Raw genomic sequence first — 13913 nt, 5'->3', positions numbered from 1 at the left:
GAAAGAGACAGAGAGACAGAAAGCGAGAAATCACCCCCAGGGAGAATGGCCATGCCGCAATCCCTTCTGTTCCACTACTCTATTCTCCTCTTGGAGCTTGGGCATGCATGCACACACACCCCAGGTGAGTTTAAGGCACCGGGTCCTGGACGCGAACTGCGATTGACTACATGGGAGTCCAACAACATAGCCATTATGCCATCTGCTGGTCCCAAGAGAAATTTTTGCTATAGGGTGTGTGCACTCACCTGAGAGACAGAGAGAAACAGAGAGACAGAAAGCGAGAAATCACCCCCCCCCAGGGGGATGGCAACACTGCAATCCCTTCTCCTCCATTATCCTCTCGAGATCTTGGGCACACATGCATACAAGCCTGGTGTGAGTTACAAGCCAGTGGATCCAGGACTCGAACCACAGTTGGCCATGTAAGAATCCAACAACATAGCCATTATGCCATCTGCTGGTCCCTTGAAGAACTTTTTGAAGACCCCTCATAAAAGATCAGAACTTGGAATAGTGTCTTACACATACAAAGTGTTATGTATTAGCTGGTATGTATATGTGTGTATGTGCGTGCGTGTATGTGTGTGTGTGTGTGAAGTGAGAGGCAGAGAGAGAGAGACAAAGACAGAGAAACACACAGAGAGAAATGGCAGTCAAGAGACTGTTATAACAACCCAATTCAGTATTTCTGTGTCTCAGTCACATGGATGTTGTGAGGTAGATTACGGTGGCAGTGGTAGTGGCTAAGCCTCCCTAGGCAGCACCTATGGTGTTGTGTTATTTTTGTTTGTTTGTTTGGTTGTTTTTTTTTTAATCATTTTTTAAGAGGTTTTTGCTATAGGGCACGTGTGCTCGCCAGACAGACAGACAGAAAGCGAGAAATCACCCCCCAGGGGGGATGGCCACGCTGCAATCCCTTCTCCATTCTCCTCTCGGGATCTTAGACATGCACAGACACGTGCCCAGCATGAGTTTAAGCCGCCAGGTCCAGGACTTGAACCACAGTTCAACAACATGGGAGTCCAGCGACAAAGCCATTACACTAACTGCTGGTCCCCTTGTTTTGTTTATTTTTTGTTTGTGTCTTTGTTTTTTCCCAGTTGGCACATGCTCTCACCAGAAAGAGAGAGAAAGCACTCTCCAATGGGGCGGGGTCATATCATGATCCCTTTTCCTCCATTTCTCCATCCCATTCGGATTTGAGGCATCCATATGCACCTGCCCAAATGTGGTGAATTTTCAAGCCGCTGGGGCAGGAATTCAAAGCAGCCGTGTGAGATCCAGCTCCCTTTGCACAGCACTTAACCGCTGCACTACTGTGGGCCCTGGTGTTATCTTCTTGAAGTCATTAGTCCTAGCTAGGAGGCCTAGGAGGCCTCCTGAGTGCCCACTTTCTACAATACGGGCAAAAGCAGAAGCACTCCTAATGCATATTTAGTCACAGAATCCTGGGAGTCATTCCTGCAGCCCAAGGTTACAGCCATCTCCTCCTCCAGCCCTTCCGCCAATTTTTCTTACATCTCTGTGTTATATCTGTTTCTCCTCAATATAACTAAGCAGTTTCTTACCACTGAGTACTGACTAATACAGGGGTGGAAATAAAAAGTTCTGTTTGAGACATGTAAAAATTTTGATGCCCACTTACGTCAAACAGGCCTGTGCTTAACTGCATAGGATTGGAGTCCACGGATAAGACCAAGGTAAAAAGTGTCAATATGTGAGTCACCGTATGTGAATAGCATTTTAAGCCATAGGACTGGATGAAATCACCTACGAAGAGAATATGAACAGCTGTTGGCTCAGGACATTATCTAGGGCACTCCATTTAAAAGTCTAATAAAGGAGGTGGAAACGGTAAAGATAATTGAGGAGTAGCCAGAGAAAAAGGAAAGAAAAAAAAAAAAACATCAAAGTGTGTATCCCAGCAACCAGGTATGGAAAGCATTTCTAAGTGCAGTAATCAACTCTGTCAAATGCTGAGAGACAGAGTAAGACGGGTTGCAAAACTGTGGAGTGGGTTTGGGAAAGAATGGTTAGCGAGGATGTAGATAGACAGTTCTTACAGACAACCCTTAGTCAAAGGTTGAACTAAGGAGTAGAAAAATGTGGCAGTAGCTAGAAGGAAGCTCTGCTATCAGGGGGAGGCATTTTAAAAAGAAGAAGGCAGGGCCAGCAGGTGGTGTAGTGGTAAGGGTGCTGGACTTCTACATGGCCAACTGTGGTCTGAATCCCCAACCAAGAGGGTTGAAACTCACTGGACACATGTGCATGAGTGCCCCAAATCCCGTGAAGTGAACAGAGAAGAAAGGACTATATCATGGCCATCCGCCTGGAGGATAATTTCTTACTTTCTCTCTGTCTCTCTGCCAAGCGCATGTACCCTATAGCAAAAAAAAAAAAAAAAATTAAAAAATTTTTAACTTCCAAAAAGAAAAGGAAGAAGCAGCAGCACTAGAGCATGCTTATCTGTACCTTTGTATGATCAAGTACAGAGAAAGACGTTAATATGGAGAAGAGAGAAGGGACGCTTCTGGGAGCCAAGGTTTTGATATCATATGAAGCAAATGGTTACAGAGTTCAAGGAGAAGGCCCTAGATAGGAAGAAGGACACTCACTTGTACCAAGATGGAAAATAGGGACTGTAGCTGCAGATAGAAGTTGGATCTAATCGCTGCTATTTTCTTAAAGAATAAATTGCAAGGTCATCAGTTAAGAATGAGAGTAGAGATAGGGTATCGGAGATTTGAAGAGAGTAGAAATGTATAACAGGATCCTCCCAGAGAATGAGAGTGGGCAAGAGAATTGACTGTGGCCATGTAATCTAATTGGACAGCAACAATTGTGAATTATAGTCAAATATTTTCAACCCCACTCCTTATTTCCAATAGCTGCTTATTTGCTTTCTGTCGGTATAGATGAAATTGCATTTTCTGGAAATTTTATATAAATAGAATCATATGTTTATTTCTTTGTCCCTAAGAAGTTCATGTTTTTTATGCTATTGTAAATAATATTTTTTTTCATTTCAATTTCTTAATGTTCATTGCTATAATATAAAAATAAAATTGATTTTGGGGAAGCAGAGGGTGTAATGGCTGTGTCACTGAACTCCCATATAGCTGACCATGGTTCGAGTCCTGAACCCAGTGACTTAAACTCACACTGGGCACATGTGCGTGTGTGCCCAAGATCCCGAGAGGAGAAAGGAGAAGGGATTGCAGCGTGACCATCCCCCCTGGGGGGGGGTGATTTCTCACTTCCTGTCTCTCTGTCTCTGTCTTTCTGGCGAGCACAAGCGCCCTATAACAAAAACCTCTCCCCACCCCACCCCCCCAAAAAAAAGAAAGAAAATTGATTTTTTTTTTTTAGGTTTTTATAATAGGGCAAGAATGCTTGCTGGAAAGTGACAGAAAATGAGAAATCACTCCTCACAGGGGATGGCCACACTGTAATCCCTTCTCCTTTCTCCTCTCAGGATTCTGGGAACACACACACATACACACATGTGCCTGGAGTGATTTTCAAGTCACTGGATTGGGACTTGAACTACAGTTGTCCACATGGGAATCTAGTGCTTTAGCCATCATGCCATCTTCTGGTCCTGACACTGATATTTATGGGTCAATCTTGTATCCTTCAACTTGGCTAGCTCACTCATTAATTCTACTAGATTATTTCTAGAATCCAGTGGATTTTCTACGTAAATGATCAAGTCACCCGAAAACAAACCAGTTTTACTCCTTTATGTCCAGAAGACTTTTTTCAAGTGAGACCAGCCAGTACAGTAATATACCTTCTACTACAGTCTCCATTTATTTATGTACAGTTAGGGAGCAGGGAGAAAGGTAGGCTTAATGAGGGCTGGGCTTTTGAAAAGGTCTTGTGTGTGACGGAGAGAGAGTGGCTCATGTGGGGAAGAGGAAAACGTGGTTGGAAGTGAAGAATGTCAAGGAGGCTTAAAGGCCAGAGTGTGGGATGGGTCATCTGCGTGGCTGTTAAAGAATGATGAGGCATCGAATGAATCATGTTAAAATGATGAGAATGAATCATGAATGATGAGGCAACATCAACTTGGGAAGGACAACCAAGTCTAGAAGAAAAGGTTCCCTCAGTAGAATTTACACACTGCCTGCTCTGGGCTCCTGGGAAGTGAAGGAATGGAGCGTAGATCCTGGACCTCTAGGACACTGCCTCCTCTCAGCCTAGGTTCAGGGATCTAGCACTCAATGGGGCTGGCCCATGCTCTGCTTCTCCAACCTCAGAGGCCTCCACTTTCAGACAATCCAGCTCCAATCTCTCAATTACCTAGCCTTTTTAGATACAAAGTCTCATTTGCTCTCTTCCTGGCAGCAGTAAAGTCCAGATTGCTTTATCACAAAGACCCAGCCACTCTTTCTGGCAAAACTAAGTAACGGAGAGAAAAATAATGTTTATTTATTGATGAACTCACAGCAGAGAAATGAGGAGACAGTTGGTTTCTCAGCTTGGCTCTGACCTTGCACAGAAAAAAACAATTAAGAATAATTTCTGCATATTAACCCTAGAAATTTTCAGTTAATGGGGGAATAATATCACGCCTACACATATACAGAGGTGTGGAATGTATATGTGTGTTCGTGTGTATGTGTGTGTGTGGTTGTGTACACTACGTGCCACTTCTTTGATGGTTTCTCACGTTTTGTCTAAATCTCCTGTCCCAGGGCTACTTACACTCCCACAGGCTACAGAGGATGCCCAGGGCCTGCCCTTGGAGCACAATTTTGTCTACTTTCGTCCCTACTCACTAGTTCTCTTTTAAGTGACAATTGATATGAATGGGTTAATCAGATTTTAAAAAAAAGAAATCTTTTGCTTTGGCAAACCACTGTGTTTCCTAGGCAACATAATGCCTGTATTTCTCCAGTTTCTTCCTGTTTCTAAAACCCCTATGGAGGGAATGGTGAAAATATTAGCTTTGGCCAACACTCAAGCCGTCGCTCATCCCCCTTTCTCCCACCCTACCCCCCTAGCTGTTGACCTTGCCTCTTCCTTCATGGAAAACATTGAAGCTATCAGGTGTGAATTTCCTCAGCCTCGAGATCCCCACATTTCTCTCCCTCTCCCCTTTTTTTGAGAGAGATTTTTGCTATAGGGTTCATGTGCTGGCTGGAGAAACCAGAGAGAGACAGAGAGACAGAAAGCAAGAAATCACCCCCAGGGGGGGTGGCCATGCCACAATCCTTTCTCCTGCATTCTCCTCTTGGGATCTTGGCCACACATGTACACATGCTTGGCATGAGTTTCAAGCCTCCGCCTTGGGACTCGAACCTTGGTTGATCATGTGGGAGTCCAGCACCTTAACCACTATGCCACCTGCTGGCCCCATCTCCCTCTTCTCTTAAAGGAGGAACTATGGCCCCTCCACCAATTTGTTCTATTTCATCCTGTGCTGTCTTAGTTCATTCCATAGCATTGGTTAATGTCCCCTTTCCTGTATTTTCAACTTCTAAGCATCTACTAGCTATGTTGCTACAGTCGAAGTCTATTATGGCTTTCAGAAAAACAAAAACCAAACCAAGAAATTCAACATCCTTCTGTCTTCGACTGTTTTCCCCCTTAGTCAAGTAATTCAAATTTATTATCTCTTTAGTCCTCTCTTACTTACTCCCTAGGCCACTGGAACCAAGTTTCCTTTCTTCTGATGCCACACCAAAAGGACTCCAGCACAAGTAAGTTGGTATTTCCTAACAATTAGTTCAACTCGTTCATTAGTCCTCCTCTTTCCTTTCTTTTCTTGTTTTTGTTTTTGCTTTTCTTTAGATTGTACTTGCTCGCCAGAGACAGAGAAAGACAGAGAGAGAGGGAAACTGAGAAATCGCTCTCCAGGGGTGATGGCCACTCTGCAATCCCTTCTCTTCCATTTTCCTCTCAGGACTTTGAGTACTCATACATTTGCCTGGCATGTTTTTCAAGCTACCAGATCTGGGACATGAACCGTGGACTTAGCCATGTGGGATCCAGTGCCTTAAACACTATTCCACCTGCTGGCCCAGTCTTCATCTTTTTTGATCCATCTGTAGTACTCAGCACTGTGACCCTCTCTCTCTGTCCTGGAAATTCCCCCACCCACTCACCCACCCCTTTGCTTCTGTGATCCTACTCTCCCAGAATCTTCCTACTACCGGAGTTTTTCTAAGTTTATTATTTCCTAAGAGATGGGGGGGCACCCCCGACAGGATCTTACCATGCTGCAACATCCACCCTCCCAGTCTCGCAGACAGCCAGGATCATAGGCATACCCGTAGGGTAGACCCAGCATATTCAAGTTATCCTGGGATTTAAAATCTGGGCTTTTCCATTTGGCTCCAATATCATACAGCAGTGGCCTAATACCTACAGCTGGGCCTACCACCTGAAGTCTTTATTCTAAATCTCCATGGTGGGCTCCTCTTCCTCTGCCTATTCTTACAGTGTTAACCTTCCACAAGGTTTTATCCTTGCCCTCTTTTTCTTTCCTTTTCTCTTCTTTTTCTTTAAAGGTTTTGCCAGAGGGCTTATGCCCTTGCTAGAAAGAGACAGTGAGAGGGAAAGCAAGAAATCACCCTGCGTCCCCTCTCCCCACACCGGGGCGGGGACATGACCACATTGCAATCCCTTTTCCTCCATTATCCTCTCAGGATTTGGGGCACGCACGCACATGTGCCTAGCATGATTCTCAAGCCTCCAGGTCCAGGATTTGAAGTGCAGTCGGCTATGTGGGAGTTCGGCATCTTAACCACTATGCCACCTGCTGGCCCCCAGCCTTCTTTTTCTCTATATAACCACCCTATAGATGCCAGACAAATTGAACGAATGGGAAATGTTACTATGGTGAATGCGTAAGGAATATGCTCTTGCCCTGTTGTTGCTGCTGCTGTTCGTTTGTTTTTTTGAAGCAGTAACCTGGCTCTCTATCTTTCATTTTCCACTTTCGATAGAGTCGTGGATATAAAGAACATGTGACCATTTTGCTTAACTCTGCTACTAACATAAACAGAACAAATATGATTAAGGACAACTGATAGTTGGTCTCAGTGTGGGAGAACAGTAGGAAGAAGTAGGGCTCCCTTAAATGTACCCTCTAAAGGAGACGGCTGCTAATCAGTTCTGGCCAGCTGTTGCCACACAGGAATGCAATTCCAGATCTTCTCATTTTTTAAAAGAAGTCAGAAACTCAGATTTTATGTAAAAATCTCTGTGTTAAGTGTTTACAACTGATAAAAAAAATTAAAATAATGCGAGGGTCAAATAAACATGAGTTTAAGCCAACTCTAGTCACCAAAGGCCAATGATTTTTAGCCTTGATTTAGTACATTGTGCAATGAACCTTGAAGAGAACCTTGCCCTATATTCTCCCTGGTGATCTAACTCAATGCCGGTGCTTTCAGCTACCACCCTCAGGCTGATACCTCCTCTCATTACCACTCCAGTTCAGAATTCTATCCTGAGCTCCCACCCCAATATCCAGTGGGACACATGACTGGATATATATCTCCACAAGGATGTTTCTTGTGCCTGTGTTTTTTCAAACATTAATGTGCATGTGAATCCTCTGGGGGGGGTGTCTTATTAAAATGGAGATTCTGATTCAGCCAGTCTGGGACACTGCCAAAAATCGTGCTTATCTAAGATGTTCCCCGCTCCATGCCAACACTGTTGTACCATGAACTACACTTTAAGACGCAATCCTTATCTGCAAACAAGGCCCTTTCTGCAAGTTTGCTGTTCCTGCTGTATACCTCTTCTTAGCGAATGACTTAAGGATTGGGCCCTAAGTTGGATTTAGAAGGAATGGGAGAAGTAGAAGAGGAATCCTAAGCCCTGTCCTGCATGTATGTCCTCACTATCATAATCTTTTTATTATTTTAATTTGATTTATTATTATCATGATCTTATTTATATTACATTGAATCACATATATCTTTTTTTTTTAGAGGTTTTTGCTATACGGCACATGTGCTCACCACAAAGACAGAGAGAGACAGAAAGGGAGAAATGTGGGGATGAAAAGGGAGAAAAAGGGGATGGCCACACCGCAATCCCTTCTCCTCCATTCTCCTCTCAGGATCTTGGGCACGCACGCACACGTGCCTGGCATGAGTTTAAGCCACCGGGTCCGGGACTCGAACCGTGGTGGACTACATGGGAGTTCAGCGACATAGCCATTATGCCAACTGCTGGTCCCTAATCACGTATATCTTTATAGTGTATTACATTTCTTTTTCCAACAGGAATACCATGCATTTCAGTCAAGACAAAGATGTTACTATCTACGTCCTCATCATCAAATAGTTTTTCATTATGTTTTTCAGATTATTATTATTCTCATTATTTTTTAAACATTCGATCTCACTATCATAATCTTGATTTTTAAATTATTTTCTTTAACTTTATTTATTTATTTATTTATATTTTACCAGAGAGGGACAGAGTGAGAGAAAGAGGGGCAAAAGTGAGAAAGCAAGCTGCCAGATCTGGGACTTGAACCATTGTAGGCCATGTGGGAGTCCAGAGCCCCTAATCACCATGCCACCTGCCGGCCCCCATAATCTTGATTTAACCCTCCATTTTCTCTTGTGGAAAGGTGGAAAGGCATCTCACTCATGTCCCTACTCTAGTATCCACTCCTCCCTTCCAACTGCAACCTCAATGCTCCTACTGACATGTTTTTTTATTTTGTTTTGTTTCATTCTTTGAGAGAGAGATTTTTGCTATAGGGCATGTGCACTTACCAGAGAGACAGAGAGAAAGTGAGAAATCATCCCCTGGGAGGATGGCCATGCCACAATCCCTTCTCCTCCATTCCCCTCCTGGGATTTTGCACATGCACACACGCACACTCAGTGTGAGTTTCAAGTCACCAGATCTGGGACTTGAACTGTGATCTGCCATGTGGGAGTTCAGTGCCACAACCCCTATGTCACCTTCTGGCCCCCGATAGGCTACTTCCAAAAAGCAAGATGATAACTGCTAGCAAGGCAATGTTGAAAAGGGAATTCTTTTATACTGTTGTTAAAAACGTGAATTAGTCTAGCCACTGTGGAGAACAATATAGAGCTTCCTCAAATGCCCGCAAATAGAACTACCATATCCTGCAACTCCACTCTTGGGTATCTACTCAAAGGACAGGAGAACGCTCAGTCGAAAAAGTACTGGATTGTCAGAAGAGTCATGATGCATTTTTTGCATAGAAAAATACATCATGACTTTTCTGACAACCCAATACTTGCACTGTGGCATTATTCACAATTGCTAAGACATGGAACCAACCCAAATGTCCAAAAACAGATGTGGGAGGAGGGTAGGAAATGGAGGAGGGTGAGAGAGGAGGAAATCAAGGGGAAAAAAGAAAGAAGCAGAACATTTAAGGGACACTAAAATGGAAAATTATCTATTGATGGTAACATGTATGATAATATCTTTAACTGGACTAATATACAATGTATTCATGCTGAGAAAATCCATTTTGCATGCTATAATGATATACGGTGATTGAATAAATTAAAAATAATAACAAAATAAAATAAAAAGTGAGATGATCTCATGTAAAGCATGGGCTCTGAAGCCAGATTTCTGGATATAGATAGATAGACAGACAGAGATATATATGTACTTTCTTAAAGTTATTTATATATAACTTAAAGTTACTTATTAAAGTTACTTAAAAAGTTATTTATTTATAAATAAAATTATTTATTTAATTTTATTTATTCATTCATTCATTCATTTTAATTTGACCAGAGAGAGAGAGAGAACGAGAGATAAAGTGAGAAAACAAGCCACCAGGTCCGGGACCGAAACTGTGGTCAGCCATGTGGGAGTGTCCAGTGCCTTAACCACCAAGCCACCTGCTGAGACAGGATTTCATTATTACTTCCTGCTCAGCCTCCCAAGTCACAGGGACTACAGGCACATGCCAACACTCCTGGCCTTTAGCTTGGCCCAAGAATTGAAGCTAGTCCTCCCAATGTGGCCCCAGCCTTTGAAGCACAGCATCTTAGCAGTATGTACCACTGAGGTTGGGCCAGATTGCTGGGTTTAAACCTCAGTGCTGCCTCTTACTCTGTGACTGAACAAGTAACCTCTTTCGGTATCAGTTTCCTCATCTATAAAAGAGGATGCTTTTAGAAATTAACTTATTGTGACAGATACATGATATATGTAAAGTGTTTACAGCACTTAATAAATACACATTAGCTGCGATGTGGACCATGTCACTCTTAGCTTCAGTATGGCTCTAGAGATGAGACTAAGAAGGAAGTAGAAAAAGATAGAGTTGGATAGGTAGGCTGAGGCCAGATCATGGAAGGATGGGTTCCCTGGGAAACAGGTTCTACAATAGAGTTACTATATAGGAAGCTTATTAGGAAGTATTCTTGGGAGCTACACCTGAAGGGGAAGACAAAGAAGCAGGAGTAGGTAGAGGAAGAAATTGAACTGTGCTGCGGTCACAACACAGCCTCCATCAAGCCCACAGAGCTCTGAGCCAGGGATGCCCCTCAGGGTTGCCCTCGGATGGGGCAAAGGGAATAGGCCTTTATAACCCTGCCTTGCCCATTCACTGCCTGCTGGCCACACTGAGAAGCACATGCGACTGTGGGCTAGAAAGCTCTCTCCAGCACAGTACAATCTGAGGAGGAGGATTCAGTGACACGCTGTCAGCCACCAACCCTTTCAGCAGCTGGAGAGACAGGGAAATGTATGTTTGGGCCGTGAAGTAGGGACCAGGGTGAAATCTCGATAGCACACCACAATTAGATAAACCATGCGAAGGACTTTAGACTTGATTTTATTGACAGTGGGAAGTCATTAAAGGATTTTTCCCAAATGGGGCACACTGTTCTTGCTCCTATGTCTTGGCTCAGATTGCCTCTTCTCAGTGTTTCTCACCTGAATTGGGATCACCTAGGGTGCTTGTTCATTTGCTAGACTGGAGATAAAATACCTTAATAATGAACAGCCAAGGGCTGGAGCCAGACTGACCTTAGTGGAGTTCTGACATCACTACTGACTAGCAGTGCTACAGTGGACAAGTTCCTCAACTTCTCTGTACCTAAGGTTCCTCAACTGAGAAATGGGGATGATGGGTTGGCCCCATGTCCTACTGGTTAAGGGATGTCGTGTTACACATGGTTGACTGTGCAGCTCAAATTCTAGGCCTAGACAGAGACTTGAAAAATACACCAGGCATATCTGTGTGCATGCCAAAAATCCTAACAGGATAGAGAAGTGGAGAAGGGATTGCAACATGACCATCCCCCACGGGGAGTGCTCTCTCCCTCTCTCTCTCTCTCTATCTCTGAGAAGTACGCACACTGTATCTTATAAACAACAACAACAACAACAAAAATGGGGATAATATAATCAACTGTCGCACAGTGTTTTATGCTGGGCACAAGAGTTAATCCACAAAAGGGTCTAGGACATTGGCTGGCACTTAAGTACTCAAACAAAACTAGCTATTATTAAAGATGCAGATTCTTGGGCTTTATCTAAGACCTACTGGATCAGAATCTTTGGGAACTGGTTCTAGGAATAGACATTTTAATAATTACCCTTCCCCTCTCCAGATTATCTGATCCTCATTAAAATTTAGGAACTTCTAGTTCCCTGGTGAAAACATTTTAAGACTCAGCTCAAATGTCCTTTCCTGTATGAAACCTTCCTAGATCACATCTCCTGTCATCCTTTCCCTGCCTACTCCCTAATATGTAGAGGCCACAATCATAGGATCTGTAGCTTTTTGACTCTGTCTCCCCTTGACGGACTGTGAGCTATTTCCTTGAGGGGCAAAGACTATGTGCCCCTAGCACCCACCACAGAACCCAGCATGGAGCTGGAGCTCAACAGAGGTCAGTTGAGTGGATATATCAATAATGGGCAGGCCCCTTTTGGGTCTCTTTAAAATCTCAATGCAGGGACCAGAAGTTGGTGTAATGGCTATGTCGCTGGACTCCCATGTAATCAACTGCAGTTCAAGTCCTGGACCCAGTCCAGTGGCTTAAACTCATGCTGGGTGCGTGTGTGTGCATGCCCAAAATCCAGAAAGTAGAATGGAGGAGAAGGAACTGCGGTGTGGCCATCCCCCCTGAGGGATGATTTCTTGCCTTCTTTCTGTCTTTCTGGCGAGCACACGCGCCCTGTAGAAAAAACCTCTCCCTCCCTCCAAAAAATAACCTCAATGCAAAGTGCTGTCTACTCTAGACTCTGGACTGGAAATGTGGATCTGTATACCATCACCTAAGACATAGCTAGCAACTGTGGAATTCTGCTTTCTATTTCAATCTTTTAACTTTTTATTGCTTTTTACAATAACAAGAGTTAATTTATGCTTACCATATAAAGAAGAAAGCAAATACTATCCATAATCTCACAACCCAGAGATAACCACTATTGATTTTTGGATGTATTTCCTTCATAATTTTTTCTGTGCATGTGCATTGCACAATGGGTTTCCATATTCAGATGAATTAAATTCCACAAATATTTGTTGAGCATCTACTATATGTCAGACACTATTCTAAGTACCGAGGATATAACAGTGAAGAAAACAGACAAAAATCTCTGTTCTTATGTAGCTTATATTGAAGTTAGAGATTTTTTTTTTAAGTAAATGATTTTACATAGTAGGAATCAGTGAATGTGATGGGGAAAAAAATAAAGCAAGGAAAGGAGGAGGGTGTTGTGAGATTTGAAAACTGTGAGGAAATGACCCAGATGAAAAAAACCACAAGGGCAGATTCTGGCATTGGAAATACGCCTGATTTCTCGAAGGACAGCTGGGAAGCCACTGGAGCAGCAGCAGAGTCACCAGGAGAGGAAATGGGAAGTGAAGTCCTAAAATGTTTGTTTGTTTGTTTTGCCATAGGGTGCATGACCTTGCCGAGAAAGAGAGAGACAGACAGAGGGGAAGTAAGAAATCATCCCCTAGAGGGGATGGCCATGCCACAGTCCCTTCTCCTCCCCCTTCTCCTCCATTCTCCTCTAGGGACTGTAGGCATGCACACACACATGCCCAGCGTGATTTTCAAGTCTGAGTCTGGGGCTTGAACTGCAGTAAGCCATGTGGGAGTCCAGTGCCTTAACCACCATGTTATCTGCTAGTCCTAAAGTCTTTTTTTTTAAGAATGATTTTATTTTATTTAACTTTATTTACTCACTTTCAATTTAGTCAGAGAGGGACAGAGTGAGAGAGAGAGAGAGAGAGAGAGGGAAAGTGAGAAAGCAAGTCGCCAGGTCCAGAACTCAACCACAATCGGCCATGTGGGAGTCCAATGCCATTAACCACCACGCCACCTGCTGGCCCCAGTCCTAAAGTCTTAAAGGTAAGGGTAGATAGGGTAGTGCAGATCCTATAGAGCCTTACAGGGCATGTAAGGACTTTGACTCCTACTCTGAGTAAGATGCGAAACGTCTTTGGATACTTAGGTGGTTTCCAATTTTTTGCTACCATATATCATGCTTTGCAATTTTTCTACACAAATCTGTTGACATCTCTAAACACTTCCCTAGGATAAATGTTTAGAAGTTACATTTGTTGATCACAGGCTAGGAATAATTTGAGACTTGTGTTGCATATGGCCAAAGGGTTTTCTAGAAAGCCTGTATCCACTTAAAATATAATTCAGTTCAACAATATTTGTTGAATGCCTACTATGTGCCAGGCACAGTCTAAGGGCTTGAAATGCATCAGTGAACAAAATGAAATCTTGGCATTCTGACAATTTCAGTTTTGCCAGTATTGTGTCAGAGTATTTGTCTTGCTATGTTTGCCAACACCAAGTTATTACCATTCTTTTTTAAAATTAATTAATTATTTTGCATTCAATCACTGTGTATCATTGCAGCATACCAAATGGATTTTTCCCATTCATGAATACACTGCATACTGG

General features: G+C 43.1%; 1 pseudogene; it reads left to right on the top strand.

Moving 5' to 3' along the window:
* The window catches only part of LOC102473153 (cyclin-C-like), a 7990-nt pseudogene extending 947 nt beyond the window's left edge, over positions 1-7043 (top strand).
* Positions 7044-13913: the final 6870 nt, after the last annotated feature.

The sequence above is a fragment of the Tupaia chinensis genome, unplaced genomic scaffold, assembly GCF_000334495.1.
Source record: "Tupaia chinensis unplaced genomic scaffold, TupChi_1.0 Scaffold145659_1, whole genome shotgun sequence".
Classification (NCBI taxonomy): domain Eukaryota; kingdom Metazoa; phylum Chordata; class Mammalia; order Scandentia; family Tupaiidae; genus Tupaia; species Tupaia belangeri.
This window is presented reverse-complemented; position numbering and strand designations above follow the sequence as displayed.